This window comes from Neofelis nebulosa, chromosome 17 (assembly GCF_028018385.1).
Source record: "Neofelis nebulosa isolate mNeoNeb1 chromosome 17, mNeoNeb1.pri, whole genome shotgun sequence".
NCBI lineage: Eukaryota > Metazoa > Chordata > Mammalia > Carnivora > Felidae > Neofelis > Neofelis nebulosa.
Window position 1 is genome coordinate 25,439,273 of NC_080798.1, and position 15,056 is coordinate 25,454,328.

Genomic DNA, 15,056 nt, shown 5'->3' on the forward strand with positions numbered 1-15,056 from the left:
CATTATTGGTGTATAGAAATGTAACAAGTTTCTGTATGTTGATTTTGTATCTTGCACCTTTACTGAACTTGTATATCACTTCTAACAGTTCTTTGGGGTTTTCTATATAGAGTATCATGTCATCTGCAAATAGTTTTACTTCTTCCTTGCCAATATGGATGCCTTCTTTTCTCTTTACGTTGTCTGATTGTTGTGGCTATGACTTCTAGTACTATGTTGAATACAGTGGTGAGAGTGGACATTCTTATTTCATTTCTGACCATAGAAGAAAAGCTCTCAGTTTTTCCCCATTAAGGATGATATTCGCTGTGGGTTTTTCATATATGGTCTTTATTATGTTGAGGTATATTCCCTCTAAACCTACTCTGTTGATGGTTTCTATCATGAATGGATGTTACATTTTGTTATATACTTTTTCTGCATCTATTGAAATGATTATAATGTTCTTACCCTTTCATTTATTAATGTGTTGTATCACACTGATTGCCTTGTGAATATTGAATCACTGCTGCATCTCAAGAATAAATCACACTTGATGGTGGTGATTGATTTTTTAAATGTATTATTGGGGGACATCTGAGTGGCTCAATCAGTTGAGCATCTGACTCTTGGTTTTGGCTTGGGTCATGATCTCACATTTCATGACTTCATGCCCCATATTGGGCTCTGTGCTGACAGTGCAAAACCTGCTTGGGATTCTCTCTCTCTCTCTCTCTCTCTCTCTCTCTCTCTCTCTTCTCCTCCATTGCTCATGTTCTCTCTCCCTCTCTCCCTCTCTCTCTCTCAAACTACATAAACTTTAAAAATAAACAAGTTGTTGGAATCAGTATGCTCGTACTTTATTTAGAATTTTTTTTACCAATGTTTATCAGGGATATTGGCTTGTAGTTCTTTTTGCTGTTGTTGTTTTTTTGTTTTTATTCAATAATCATGAACTTAACTCTGCAATCCAGCTAGACTTGGAAGGGAATAAGGAAAATATGGAACCCATAGAACTGCAGTGAGAGCACAAAGATTATAGGATATTTCAAGCAGATGGGGACAAAAGGGTGCCCTCTTGAGGTACAGGAGTGGTCTGGACGTTAAGATAAAACACAAGTCAAATTTATTAGATTTGTGCACAGTTAGGAATAGTTATCTTTTTGCTGGTCTTGCCATTCCTGGGCCCAAAGTGCTCCATGGCTTCCACAATATTCATGCACTCTTTCACCTTGCCAAAGACCACATGCTTGCCATCCAACCACTAGGTTTTGGCAGTGCAGATGAAAAACCGGAAACCATTTGTGTTGGGTCCAGCATTTGCCATGGACAAGATGCCAGGACTTGTATGCTTCAGAATGAAATTCTTATCATCAGATTTCTCCCCATAGACGGACTTCCCAGCAATGCCATTATGGCACGTGAAGGTACCACCCAGGCACATAAATGCTGGAATAATCCTGTGAAAGCAGGAATCTTTATAACCAATATTTTCTCCCCAGTGCTTACAGTACAAAAGTTTTCTGCTGTCTTTGGACTTTGTCTGCAAACAGCTCAAAGGAGACACGGCCCAAGTGCTCACTGTCTACAGCAATGTTGAAGAACAGTGAGGTTGACCATAGCTGGGAACCGCAGGTGGCTCCAGGGTGGCAGTGTCTGCAAGGCCTGTAGTTCTCTTTTCTAGTGGATTCTTTATCTGATTTTGATATGAGGCTAATGTGGCATCATAAAATGAATTTGGAAGTTTTCCTTCCTTTTCTATTATTTTGGAATAGTTCGAGAAGAAAGGTATTAACTCTTCTTTAAATGTTTGGTAGAATTCCCCCGTGAAGCCATCTGGCCCTGTACTTTTGTTTGTTGGGAGATGTTTTGATTACTGATTCAGTTTCTTTGCTGGTTATCAATCTGTTCAAGTTTTCTATTTCTTCCTGTTTCAATATTGGTCATTTATATGTTTCCAGGAATTCATTCATTTCTTCTAGATTGTCCAATTTGTTGGCATATAGTTTTTCATAATATTCCCTCACAATTGTTTGTATTTCTGTGGTGTTGGTTGTTATTTCTCTTCTCTCACTTGTGATTTTATTTATTTGGGTCCTTTCTCTTTTCCTTTTGATAAGTGTGGCTAAGGGTTTATCAACTATTAATTTTTTCAAAGAACCATCTCCTGATTTCATTGATCTGTTCTATTGGGTTTTTTTGTTTGTTTGTTCTATATCATTTATTTTTGCTCTAATCTTTATTATTTCCTTCCTTCTGCTAGCTATAGGCTTCATTTGTTGTTCTTTTTTTTTTTTTTTTTTTTTTTTTCTAGCTCCTTTGGGTGTAAGGTTAGGTTGTTTATATGAGATTTTTCTTGCTTCTTAAGGTAGGCCTGTATTGCTATTTACTTCTCTCTTTAGCTGCATCCCAAAGGAGTTAGACTGTGCTGTTTTCATTTTCATTTATTCCCATGTTTTTTTTTTAAATTTCTTCTTTGATTTCCTGGTTGACCCATTCATTGTTTAGTAGCATGTTGTTTAACCTCCATGTCTTTGTGGTCTTTCCAAATTTTTCTTCTTGCTGACTTCAAGTTTCACAGTGTTTTGGTATCTTTTTGTTTGTTGAGGCCTGATTGGTGACCTAGTATGTGATATATTTTGGAGAGTGTTCCATGTGCACCTGAAAAGAATGTGTATTCTGCTGTTTTAGGGTAGAATGTTCTCAATATATCTGTTAAGTCCATCTGGTCCAGTGTGTCATTGAATGTTATTGTTTACTGATTTTCTGTTTAGATGATCTGTCTGTCCATTGCTATAAGTGGGGTGTTAAACTCCCCTACTATTTATTATTGTATTATTATCAATTAGTTCCTTTATGTTTGTTCTAATTGTTTGTTTTATATTTGAGTGCCTTATTGTTGGGTGTATAAATATTTATAATTGTTAAATCTTCTTGTTTATTATCATCTCTTGTTACAGTCTTTGTTTTAAAGTCTAGTTCATCTGATATAAGTATTGCTACTCTGGCTTTCTTTTGACATCCATTTGCATGATTAATGTTTCTCCATTCCCTGACTTTCGATTTGCAGGTGTCTTTAGGTCTAAAATGAATCTCTTTTAGCAGCATATAAATGGCCCTTGGTTGGTTCTTTTTTTTATCTGTTCTGATACCATATGTCTTTGAATGTTTAGTCCATTTAGAATCAAAATAATTATTGATAAATATACATTTAGTGAATTTTATTACTTGTTTTGTCATTGTTTCTTGAGATTTTTCTCTGATCCTTTCTTGTCTTTCTCACTTTTGGTCTTTCCTTTCCACTCAGAATCCTCTTTAATATTTCTTGCAGAGTTGGTGTAGTGGTCACAAACTCCTTTAGTTTTTGTTTGTCTAGGAAACTATCTCTCCTTCTATTCTGAATGATAGCCTTGCTGGATAGAGTATTCTTGGCTAGAGATTTTTCTTATGCATATCATGCCACTCCCTTCTGACCTGCCAACTTTCTGTTGAGAAATCTACAGCTAGCATTATGGGTTCTCCCTTGTAAGTTAAGGAATTCTTTTGTCTTGCTGCTTTTGAGATTTTTTTCATTATCACTATATTTTGCAAATTTAATTACAATATCTTGACCATGGATGTTATAGGAGTTCTCTGTGCCTCCTGGATCTGGATGTCTGTTTCCTTTCCTACATTAGGGAAGTTTTTAACTAATAGTTAAATTTTTTTGCCTCTTTTTCTCTCTTCTTCTGGGACTCCTATAATAATCCTATAAATGTAATGTGACATTTGAATGTTAGTGACATTTGATGGAGTCACTAAGTTCCCTAAGTCTATTCTTGTGTTCCATAATTATTCTTTCTCTCTTTTGTTCAGTTTCATTATTTTCTATTATTTTGTCTTCTATGTTACTTTTTTTTTCCTTTGCTTCTTCCAGTCTGCTGTTCATTGCATCAAGCCTGTTTCCAATCTCAGTTATTGTATTCTTCATTTTTGACTGATTCTTTTTTAACTTTTATCTCTGTGGTAAGGGTCTCCCTGATGTCTTCTATTCTTTTCTTAAGCCCAGCAAGTATCCTTATGATTGTTGCTTTAAATTCTCCATCAGGCATGCCACTTATATCGGTTTTGCTTAGATCTCTGGCCATGGCCTTATCTTGTTCTTCCATTTGGGATGAATTCCTCTGTTTTGACATTTTGTCTAAGTCTCTGCCTTCTTCTCTGTGTTAGAAAATCCCATTGTGTTTCCTGCTCCTGAAGTAATGGCCTTTTGAAGAAGAGATTGTATAGTGTCCAGGGCCTGGCTCTTCCAGGATTGTCTCTGGTGTGTGCTCTGTGCACCCTGGTGTTGTGTTTTGGCTGCTCTGTCCCTCAGGTCAGTCTCCTTCAGGGGCTCTCTTTGCCTGCAATGGGCAGTGCTTGGTCTTTGGCCAGAATGTGGCAAGTTTTAACTAGGTGTGCTCTGGTTTGCTTGTTAAATGAGACCTGATACTACTTCAACTGAACTGAGGCTTTGCACAACTCTCTGGTTAGGAGATGTGGTTTGGGCAGCAGTTCCTGCTTCTCTTCTGGATGCCTTTTATTCTTTTTTTCTTATCTAATTGCTGTAGCTAGAACTTTATTTGTTCTTCTTTTTCTAGCTCCTTTAAATGTAAAGTTAAATTGTTTATTTGAGATTTTTCTTGTTCTTGAGGTGGGACCTTTATTGCTACAAAATTCCTTCTTACAACTGTTTTTGCTGCATCCCATACAGTTTGGAGTGTTGTGTTTTCATTTTCATTTGCCCCAAAGTACTTTTTATTTCCTGGTTGATTTCTTCATTGACTCATTGGTTGTTTGGAAGCATGTTGTTTGGTCTTCACATGTTGGTGTTATTTTCCACTTTTCTTCTTGTGGTTCATTTCTAGTTTCATGCACTGTGGTTGAAAAAGATGCTTGATATAATTTTAATCTTCTTAATTTACTCTTCTTAAATTTATTGACACTGTTTTGTTGCCTAATATGTGATTTATCCTGGAGAATGTCCCATGTGCACTTGAGAAGAATGTGTATTCTACTGTTCTTAGAAGGACTTTTCTCTGAGAGAGATTAAGTCTATTTGTTCTAATGTGTTGTTCAAGGTTAATGTTTCCTTATTAATCTTCTTTTTTTTTCTTATTTATTTATTTATTTATTTATTTTATTAACCTGTTTTATTTTTTATTTTTTTTAATTTACATCCAAATTAGTTAGCATATAGTTCAACAATGATTTCAGGAGTAGATTCCTTAGTGCCCCTTACCCATTTAGCCCACTTAGCCCATCCCCCCTCCCACAACCCCAACCTTATTAATCTTCTGTCTGGATGATCCATCCATTGATGTTCTCTCTCAATCCATTGTACTCTTCTATCCATTGATGTTCTCAAGGTTAATGTTTCCTTATTAATCTTCTGTTTGGATGATCCATCCATTGATGTGAGTAGGGTTTTAAAGTTCCCTACTATTATCATATTACTGTCAATTTCTCTCTTTTTGTCTGTTAATATTTGCTTATATATTTAGGTGCTCCTATTGTAGGCACATAAATATTTATAAGTGTTATCTCTTCTTGTGGTTTGATCCCTTTATCATTATATAATGCCATTCTTTGTCAATTATTACAGCCTTTGTCGAAAGTATATTTTGTCTGATATAATTATTGTTATCCCTACTTTCTTTTCCTTTCCATTCCCATCCCTCATTCCTTCTGTGTGTGTCTTTGGATCTGAAGTGAGTCTCTTATAGGCAGCATATTTTTTATCCATTTAGCCACCTTCTGTCTTTTGACTGGATTACATAACAACCTGTGTAATGTAGCAGTCTATTTTAAGTTGGTGGTCATTTAGGGGCACCTGGGTGGCTCCGTCAGTTGAGCATCCAACTTCAGCTCAGGCCATGATCTCATGGTTCACGAGTTTGAGCGCCGCATCGGGCTCTGTGCTGACAGCTCAGAGCCTGGAGCTGGCTTAGGATTCTGTGTTTCCTTCTCTCTCTGCGCCTCCCCCACTCATATTCTGTGTGTGTCTTTCTCTTTCTCAAAAATGAATATGAAAAAAAATGTTTAATTTTGTGGTCATTTATGTTCAAACACATTCCGAAAACACTACACTTTTAGTGTTCTGATGTCATAATTTACATGTTTTTATTTAATGTATTTCTTATCTAATTAATGTAGATGTATTGGCTTTTACTACTTTTGTCTCTTAACTCTCATACTAGTTTTGTAAGTGTTGATCCACTACCTTTTCTATATGTTTGCCTCTACCAGTTAGAATTTTTTCTTTCATTTATTTTATTGTGTCCACTTATGGCCTTTTCTTTTCCATTTAAAGAAATCCCTTTAATGTTTCTTGTAAAGCACATTTAGTGGTGATGAAATCCTTTAGCTTTTGTTTGTCTGAGAAACTTTCTATCTCCCTTTCAATTCTGAATGATAATCTTGCTGGGTATAATTTCCTTGGTTATAAGTTTTTTTCCTTTAAGTACTTGGAATATATTGTCCCACTTTCTTCTAGCTTGCAAAGTTTCTGCTAGAAAATCAGCTTCCCTTATATATAAGTTTCCCTTATATATAACTATTTGCTTTTCTTTTGCTGCTTTTAAGATTCTCTCTTCATCTTTACTTTCTGACATTTTAGTTGCAGTGTGTATCTTGGTGTGGATCTCTGCATTCATCTTGTGTGGCAGTCTCTGTGATTCCTGTTAGTTGTCTTTAAACTATCCTCATTTTTAAAGATACTTTTTTTCTTTTTGCTGTTCAGTTTTGGTGATTTGCACTACCCTGTCTTCCAGATCACTGATTTGTTCTTCTGCATCTTTTAATCTGCTGTTGATTCCCTCTAGTGTATTGTTTATTTCTGTTATAGTCTTCAGCTCTGATTGATACTTTCTCATATTTTCTATCTTTGTTGAAGTTTTCACTATGTTTATTCTTCTCCTGAGTTTGGTAAGCATCTTTATGACCATTACTTTAAACTCTTTATCAGGTATATTGCTTATCTTCACTTCATTTAGTTTTTTTCTAAGATTTCATCTCGTTCTTTCATTTAGAACATATTCCTCTCTTTCTTCATTTTGCCTAACTTTGTGTGTTTGTTTCTGTGTATTAGGTAGTACAGCTAAGTATCCCAGTCTTGAAGGAATGGCCTTATATTAAAGATGTCCTGTGGGACCCGGAAGTACAATCCCTGGCCACCAGAGCCAGCTGCTCCAATTGTGTCGCCTTTGTAGTATGGCAGAGCCATAGGTGCTTTGGGTACACTGGTGGGGGGTATGGCTCCTGTCTCAGCTAACTATAAAGACCAGTTTTGACCGTTGCTGGTGTGCTGTGGGCAGAGTTATCATTCTGTCAATTGTGAGGCCCAGCCAACACACAGGGTTGTGTGATGCTTTCAGCAAGTCATACCCCAAGGCATTAGCAATTTAGAAGGAGATTCCAAAATGGCAGCCATCACTGCTGGGATCAGCAGAGCAAAATTACGTAGCAAAAATGGTTGCTGCCAGTTTCAATCCCCAGAGAGAGACCCAGCTGCCTCCTGCCTCCTGCCTTTCCAGCTGGTTCTCTCATTCATAAGTGGGTCTCCTTCACCTGTGATCTATGTACTTTTCCATCTGATGTTTTTGTGCTAGTTTCTAGGTCAAGTGAGTCTGCACACAAGCCCTTCAAAAGTGCATTTCCCTATAGTTCTATAGTTTTCCTTGAAGTATTCCCTGTTATTTTTCAAAGATAGCTTTTTGCCAGATCATCTCTCTTGTGTAGAGTTAAGGTTTGGGGTGCCTGATCTGGAGCTCGAATATCTCACTCCTCAGGGAAAATTTCTGTACATTTGAGATCCCTCCTGACAGTGGAGTGCTGTACCTGGTGTGTAGTTTGTTTTCCTTAGCATAGCCACATCTCTGCCTCTTCTACCCATCTCAGTGCCATCCCTTGCTGGGAGGGTCTGTCTATCCAGGTTCTAGGTCGTCTTCAGAGGCAATTATTCTGAACGTAGGTGGAGATTTGTTGTGTCCATGGGAAGAGGTGAGATCAGGATCTCCCTAGGCTGCTATCTTGAAACCTCCCCTTATGTTTCATGTTTTAAGGAATTGTCAAACTGTTTTTTTCAAAAGGAGTTGCACTATTTTTCTGTTGTCTTTTTAATCCAATAATATTTATTTTAAAAGATTATCTTGAAAAGAAAAAAAAAAGATTTTGTAACTGTATGGTGACAGATATTAACTAGACTTATTGTCTAGTTGTCTTGACTTATTGTCCATGCTGCCCTGCTGCCCTGGCACCCATGGCCTAGGAGCAAGGAGAATGCGACCTATGCTGCCTGCTGGCCACCGGCTGCCACCTTCCCCCCTGCTGCGCTTGGCGCCACTCTACCCACCCTACCATCCCCTCCCCTGCCCTTGGAGCTGCTGGCATCTCAGCCACCTCCTGTATTTTTTTTTTTCTGACCTGAGATAATTCTTTTTATTTTGACCAAAGAGGTGAGTCAAGTAGGGACACCCAGCCTTCCACCAACAGCCACTTCTCCAAACAAGCCGCCTGTCCAGACACCTTGGTCCCAGGCCCAGCTAGTCCAGGGGCCCTCGTGGGCAGCAGGAAGAGGAGAGAGGAGGACACAGCAACAGGGTCAGGGCCCCTATGGGGCACCCCTGGCCACCCCCGCCCTACCCCACCCACTCTGAGCCGCCAACAGCCAAGATTCAAGCAAAGCCAGGAGAGGGAGGCCTGGGGTGGGGGGGGGGGGGGAGGAATCTCTAAAATAACCCCACCCTGGAAACAAACCAAAGTGAGCCTAAGTTCTTCCTGGGAAGGAGCCCCAGCTCTCACTGGTGTATTTCTCTCAAAACAGCAGAGCCCTCAGCGGAGGTGGGGGCGGGGGGGGGGGGGGGGGCAGGGACCACACTTAAGACTTGCCGTGGTGATCATTTAGCAATATATACATATACAATCATTATGTTGTATACTTGAAACTCATACAATGTTATATGTCAATTACCCCCTGATTTCTAAAAAGATTATTTTGGTTTTGAATTTATTTCTTTATGGTTTTTAAAAATATTTATTTATGTATTTGTTTAATAATCTCTACCCCCAGCGTGGGGCCAGAACTCATGACCCCAAGATCAAAAGTCGCATGTTCTACTGCCTGAGCCAGCCAGGTATCCCTTCTTTGTGTTTTGTATGTAAAGTCATTTACGTTTTTATAGTTTTATTGTTTCATTAAGCAGTATACCTACACAAATAATATACTACAGTCTTAGCTCTTGACTGTTAACTTTGGCTTTTCTTGGCAAAACCAAACCAAAAACAGTAAAGTTTCTTTCGTCGTATTAGGGTGAAAAATAAGTAAATTTTCCTTCTCTAATTTAGCTGATAATAATAAATTACATATATTTTTTAAGACTTAATTAAAACTTAAATGATTATAAATTTAGGAGCAGCTTAGCTGGGTGATTCTGGCATAGAATCTTTCATGAAGACGTTGTAGTCAAGTCGTCAGCTAGCACCCAGCCATCTGTAGCCTTGACCAGAGCTGCAGGTTATGCCTCCTGGAAGACTCACTCCCATAGTTGTCAACAGGCAGTCCCAGTTCCCTGCTTCATGGATCTATCCACAGGGATGTTTGAGTGTCCTCGTGTCAGGGAATTTCCCCTCAGATCACATAGTCTAAGAGAGACAGCAAGGGTAAAGTTGTGATTCCTTTCATGACTAAATCTCAGAAATCACAAATCATTATGTCTGCTATATTCTGTTCATTAGAAGTGAGCCAACAAGTCCAGTCACACTTAAGGAGAAAGGAATTAAGCTCCATTTCCTGAAGGGAGATGTATCAAAGAATCTGTGGACATCTTTTAAAACTACTGTCTTTTAATGACACAGCAGCTAAACTTCCACAGGGCAAGTGATCCAAGAGAGAACAAGAAGGATTCCACAATGTCTTTTATGGCCTAACTTCAGAAGTTATATGCTCATTTCTGCAATATCCTATTGGTCACACAGGTCAGCCTCATTCAGTGTAGGATGGTACTAAGTAAGGGCATGTAACCCAGGAAGCAGGTATCATTGGAGGCCATTCTGGATGCTGGCTACCACAGATACCAAAGGAAGCAATAATTAATTCTGCCAGGACATGCTGGGGATGGCACCACAAGGGAAGTGACATAAAGATGGGCTTTTGTGGTCCCCCAAGCCCTAAGAAAAATGAGAAAAACCAGTCGAAATCATCTAGTCTCTCCTTGACTTGAAGACAGAAAGAAAGTAAGAACCAGAGTAGGTGCCAGAGGACTCCACTTTCCACTGGCTTTTGATGTTATCTACTTTACCCAAGAGCTGTCATGCATGCTATTAAAGTAATTGTAGGTGCTCTAGTCTCACAATAAGCAATCAGACCAGGTAGGAGCTTCTTTAATAACAGGTATTAAGTGCTCGATGAACCAAAATAGGTATTCAAAGCCACTTTTTGCTCTCTGTAATAATTAGGACGTGAACTTCCCCGGGGAGATTAGGAGAAATGAGATATAGCAGCCTCCACCTCTACTGCTGTCATTGTAACATTCAGAACACAGAGTCTCTACTAAGAAGTCTTTTAAAGCTTTGAAATTTTTGGTGGGAGAAGAGAAGACCAGTGGGAAGCCCAGCAGATTTTTAAAATATAAAATTTCCCATTTCTCTCAGAAAACTGAAAATAGCTCTTGGGTTATAAATTAGAAGTCTCTGTTCTTTCTTGTTTTGTTGTTGTTGTTTTTCCCCAAAGCTTTGGAATCAACACAATGCTGCAAATGTGGTCACGTTTATTCTTTTTATTTTATTATAAACTTTACATACTTCCACAAAAGAACCATTTACATAGTTTACAATCAACAGTAACAAAAATAAATTCAAAGACTGTCCAGGTAAAGAAAAAGAGGATGACAATCCTCATCTTTGGCTAGAAAGAAGACTTGTTTTTACTCCTACATGGACAATAATGCACTGGGTCAGGGCACACTCATTGCAGAAAAGCCACAGGGTCACAGTGACTCAAGAGGCCAGTCCTGCTTTACAGCTGGGCCCCACTGGACAGCCCAACCAGGCACTATCCTTACTGAGCGCTGAACTCAGCCCACTGGCCTACCCTGGACACAGAGGTGCCTCCAGGGGTGTCCATACCTTGCTTTGCGCCCTTTGCTTTTTCCTCTCATAATATTAAGTGCTATTTATTGGGCATCTACTCTGTGCCTGTGCTTTACATTAATTGTCCCTCTTTCAACTCAAACCCTGCCAAGTGGTATCATGAACCTCATTTACAGTTAAGTGAAGCTCAGGGAATGTATGAATCAGGAATCTTTCTTTTGCTGAAACAGAAAACCCAAACTCAAAATGACTTAAGCAGAGTATTTATTAGTTCACATAACCAAAAAAGTCAAGCATATTATGGGTGTCAGGCACAGCTGGATCTATGTGCTCATGTGAACCACAAGGGCCACGTTTCTCTCATGTTTCTCTCTCTGCCCCTTGTACCTATGCTCCTTGTGGGCAGGCTCTTCCTTCTTAGTGTTAGGAGATAGCTGAGGCAACCAAATATGCTACATTTCATTAAGTGTGGCAGCTGTGGAGGTGCTCTGTTTGGATCTCCCTTCTAAAAGAAGTTGCTATTCAGCTGCAAGGAGACAGCCTCCTGTTGTGCCACCTTCAGGATCTTGCCTTTCCTAGTCAACTACCAGGCGATGACTAGACATGGCAACAAGTCGCTGCTGCCCAGTGCATGACCCCTCTCATGATCAGTGTTTGCTCCAGAGTTCCCATGGGATTGGCTGACTGTCAGATATGACTGTGTTCTCAGGCTCTCCCTTTATTTTTCACAGGCATTACCTTCCTTCCCCCCAAACAATCCTTTTGTACTTCAAAACCATCTGTGTCTTCCTCCTTCAGGAGTCATCTGACATCTCACATTTCACCAGCTCCCATCCCCACATGAGACAGATGTCTTTGCTTCACCCAGATCCCTTTAGATCCCTTTGAACTGATTTTCAGTGTGTTCTTCTAACATCCAGCACCTACAGCTATGTTAAGGCAGTGTTTGCAGAGCCTCAAAACTACCCCTTCACCCTAACTGAACATTCAGAAAGTCTAGGACCTAGGTGACTCCCATGCTTCCTCCCCTCCCACCTCACTGGTGACTATCAGGTTGAGGGTTTAAATGCTAAGGCTCTCTGCCTCTAGGCAGGTCTTCTGAAACATAACCTACCCTCCAAAACTCCCCTATAGCATCAGGCTGAAACTACCCTCCAGAGGACTTTGCCTGGGATCACACTTTGCCTGGATTTCTCACCTGCGCTGCCCTGCTTCTCACACTTCACTTCCCATCTGCCCTGGGAGTACTTCCTTAATAAATTACTTACAGATGAATCCTCTTCTTAGTGTGCTTCTCAGGAACCCAGTCAAGAACCAGCAGCTGGGACCACAGCACCTGTCAAGTGGCCTCTTCCATAGAGCAGATTCTTCTGGGTCCTCTCCCTCTTTTTGTTCCATCAGGCCTATGGGTTGTAGCTGCTTCCTACTGCCACTAACTCTAGCATGCTTCCCCAGGTCTTGATTGTTTCCCTGGGTTCCTTCTCACTCCTTTGTAAGTAGCCCTTTCATTAAACTGTCCCCAGGTACTGCTTTGGAGTGTGCTGTTTCTTGCCAGAACACTGAATCATAAATATGACCATTACAGGATTTATTTTTTAAATTACCTATCCACCCAACCATCCGTCTATCCATCTATCCATTCATCCATCCATCCATCCACCCACCCACCTATCTTATCTATCTATCTATCTATCAAATCTATCTGGTCTATCTATAAAATTCATAGTACCCTAGAGGTTTGAAATGAGACAGAAGTTTAACATTGTGAGATGATTGCCCTTTTCCCCTATCCAATCAGTTAGGCTCTGGGAGTGCAAGAAGGTAAATTGGAGATAATATAGAAAATCTGATTTTTAGTTTCTTCCTGATGTAAAGACAGAGGTAGTGACCTCCTCCTTCCAACTGGCCCTCAAAAACCTTCCAGCTGGAAACAGCCAGTAAACAACTTGCAAAAGGTGACATCTGGCGCTAGATGGCGGACATGACCCACCAGTGCCATTGCTCACAGAAGCCACTGACCGACCCAGCTTGCCTGGCTCTGCAGGTCCAGCAAAAACCAGTTTGCCTGCCAGCTCTCCACTCATAAATCATGGTTGTTCCTCATTCCTCCAACATAGAGGCAGCTTGTGGTTTTCCAGCACCTCAGGTACCGGACCACCTGCCTTGCCAGAGCCTGGGAAGGTTTGTATTTGTATCTCCCTATAGCAGCTCTCCCTCAGTGCATCTGTTACTAGACATTAAACACTGATGCACACCCAAGGGTCTGGATCTCTGAGGAAGAGAATGTAGAATATAAAGGCTTGGGGGAATCCCTGTCAGTACAGGAAATATTAGTGTATTTCAGCTGCCTCTCCTTCTAGCTAACTGACCTCCACGATTGCTTTGGCTGGCCTCCCCCACGCCCTTTTGGCTTTAGCAAATGAGTAACATCAGTTAAAATCATTGTATTAATAAAGACACTTTTAGTTGCAAGTCACTGAAGCCCTGTGAAAATGAGCTTAAGCCAAATAAAAAGATGGGAGGTTTAGCCAATAGCTTTGAGAACCATATGTGAATTTAGACACAATTATTAAACTCATTAGACACATGAGTTTTAGGTATGGCTGGATCCAGGTGCTGAAAAAAAATCATCAAGAATCTACCTGTCTTCATCTATCTTTTTCCCTTTTCTTTTGAGTACAAACTCCCAAGCACTAAAAGAATAGTTTTGCTGAGACTCCCAGACTTGACTGAGGTCCAAATTCATCCCTAGACTAATCACATGATCACTAGTCAAATGCCTATTACTAAAAGAAGGCAGCGGTGAGAATGAAAATAAGGAAGGCTTAGATCCCCAAGAAGAAAAATCAGGGTAATATCACCTGGAGAAGGGACACAGGACAAGCCAAGTCAGCAGATGCCCATGATGACCAAGCAGCCTAGTTCCCTTTCCTCTCTCCCCTACTCACAATCTACTGACTCATTCAGTACACCTCAAAGTCTCCTGACAGAAAGCCCTCCTAGCTTTCCCTCTGCACTCCTACTCAGGCAAAAGTCCTGTTTATCCAACCTCTGTGTCCTCCTACCACACAGTCTCCTAATATCCTGTTCTTTTCCTTCAAAGCACTGATCAGTTCAAGATTGTATAATGACGTGTAACTATTAACCTAGTGTGTATCTTTCTATGAGATTGTAATCTTCAAAGAAATAAGATCTGGTTGTCCCAAGAGCCTAGTACAGTCACTGGTACAGTAGGTACTTAGTAAATATGTGTTGATTCATCCACTGGAGATAGTAAGTCCAATCAGACACGGTCCCTGCCTGGCTTCTATGCTAGTGAAGGAGATAGCCGAGTAAATCACTGCTCACAGTCCAACTGCAATGCTTTCTCCAAGAAGGGTGGACCCCAGGGAGTCTAGGGGAGGAACATATAAATCAGAAGGATCCAGGAATGTTTTCCTGAAGAGTCATGATGTTGACCTAACTTTAGGAAAATAAGCAAGATGAATGACAGGAGGAAAATGCCCTTAGAATAATGTTAGAAAACAGGGAAATGTAACATAGCCTGATACAGTCCTGGGAGAATTGATGGCCTTGATCTCATTTCATTAGCCACCCAGAATAGGGATAACCATATAGGAATTAGGCCTTTTAGCTAAGACTGTGCCTTTTAAAAAAAGAAGAAAAGAAAAGAAAGTGAAAGAAAGAAAAGGAAAGAAAAGAAAAGAAAAGAAAAGAAAAGAAAAGAAAAGAAAAGAAAAGAAAAGGGGGCAGTTCTAAAGTAGAGTTTGTTGGACAGAAAAACTAGCTTAAAAGGATAGGGAGGAGCCTTCTGATTACATCAGCAACTGCCACATAGTAGGTCTTCATTAAATGTGTGAATGCCTGTATGAAAGTCATTGGAATCCATCGTTCTGCTTAAAAGCACGAGCAAAGCCAGCCAGGGATATGGCCCATTAAGAATCCAAGCAGACTCCCAAAGGCACACAAAA

At 40.0% G+C, this 15,056-nt stretch overlaps 1 pseudogene; it reads right to left on the reverse strand.

The window, feature by feature from the left end:
• Nucleotides 1-1,108: 1,108 nt before the first annotated feature.
• LOC131499194 (peptidyl-prolyl cis-trans isomerase A-like) lies at nt 1,109-13,047 on the reverse strand (annotated as a pseudogene).
• Nucleotides 13,048-15,056: the final 2,009 nt, after the last annotated feature.